A 1,941-nucleotide genomic window follows, 5' to 3' on the forward strand; every position below is an offset into this window, starting at 1 on the left:
TTCTGTGGGTGAGAAGCCCATGGTCTCAACAGGAACAGAGATGTCAGTCCTTGTCTTTTGCAACTTTAGAGTGAGCTCAACTCTCAAAAGTGACCTTACACAAAGCACAGCAAGGCTGCATATTTGCTTCCTTTTGGTGGTTTTCATACCATATATGTTTCATTTACAGGAAAAAAATGTAATGTTTCTTTCCCTGCTTGATGGTCTGGCAGAAGCAGCCTGGGCTCTGAGAGGCAGAAGGCTTGAAAAAGGTGTGAAATATCAACTCTACGTTGTTGCCCAATTTATGCCAGCAAACATAGTGCCCATGCACAGATCACCCTAGTAAAGTTTCAGTACAATTAGTCTGCTGCTCTTAGAAGCTAAAAACCACCTATACAGCTCTTTAGATAGAAAAAACAAAAGCACAATTCATATTTTTATTTCTCCACAGGCCCCTGTACTGTGTCAGAGCTTTGTGCTTGAGCAACACTAGATTTACAGTCTGACACACGGGAAGGGTGACTGAGCTGCTCAGCACTGTCCAATAGTAGACAGGAAGAAAAAGTAAGTACTTTATCCCCAGGAGAATGTTTTTGAACTTTCTCCTGGTTGATGCAGGCACCTGTATGTTGATCTAGGGCACTGAAGAGAAAATGTGAAGGGAAAGCACTTTGTTCAGTCCTAGTGCAAGATCCCATTGCTGAACTCTAGAGTCTCTTGATAGGAAGCAAAAATAACAGGCTCAGAAGACAGATCCATCTCTCCGAGATGCAAATCCAAACACCTGACAAGTTCTGAGGATTCCAAGGTTTTTATATGGACAAAAAATGAAAATTCATAGATTCTTCCCTATCTGTTGCTATTTCATTTTAAATTTTTATGCTTCCCGACTACACCAACTGAATCGGGACCGTGGGCTTTGGAAACCTTTATGGTCACACCGCAAGCTAGATTAAAATGTCAAAATCCCTTGTACATAATGGCACTGCTGTGTCCCCAGTTCTCCTTGCACTGTGCACTCCATTATGTCTGCCAGCTGTGGTGCCCGTCCCTTTCTCCTGTTCTCTGCTGCCTTACAGTGTGTTCCTGGTAACCATCTGTAGAGGTTTAGATTTGTTAATTTGAGTTTTTTGGCTAATGCACTAAATAATGTGGTGCGTTTAGCGCTAGCTAAAATTTCTAGTGCACTTCTAGTGAACTTACTTATTTTTTGCTGTGAGATATGGACTAGAAGAAAGGCAAAATAGGCTTAAAACTTAAAAGGTATGAAGAAAACTTTATTAACAGGACTAAAAGAATAAGAAGCATCAGAATAAAACTTTCAGAACTCTTCTCTTTCCCCTGCTTAATCTTTTTTTTTTTTCCTTAACTGATAACATAGAGAAAAAACTTGGGATTTTAAATTGGTTTCTAAGTTTACAATAGTTTTTAATTAGTTTTTGTAGGGAGAGGAGGTTTTTTTGGTGCGGTTTCTTCTTTCTTACTAAATATCAATTAATGCAAAACTAGCACACCATTCCTTTTCCTCCTCACAATCACTGATTTGGCTTCTCTTGCTGATTTTTGCAGCTTAAGTCCTATATTAAGAACTCCAGTTTCAGCTGCCAGCTCAACAGAGAGTTGCTGACTTCACTGCATAGCCGTTTCTGCCTTTTACACCTTGTGTATTCTCCAGTTACCTTTTGGCTACTCTGACTGTCCTTTTTTTCCCACCTTTTAGTCACTCCTTGTGACAGCCACCCCCAAGTCTTCTCTCAGCTTCCATTGTTGCCCTTCCCCAAGCAGTAACCACTAACTCTTCCAGCCTCTACCCTGCCTTATTTCATCCAGGCACGTGGTCTGGTGAATTTCTCTGGACCCTTCTGTTCATCTTCTGCATCTTTGCATTTATCCTTAGAAAAAAATCCTTTCTTCACCCTCCCTGCTAGGGTCCCTTCAACCTCCCCCATTGCTACTCAT

Source organism: Poecile atricapillus, chromosome 3 (assembly GCF_030490865.1).
Source record: "Poecile atricapillus isolate bPoeAtr1 chromosome 3, bPoeAtr1.hap1, whole genome shotgun sequence".
Classification (NCBI taxonomy): Eukaryota; Metazoa; Chordata; class Aves; order Passeriformes; family Paridae; genus Poecile; species Poecile atricapillus.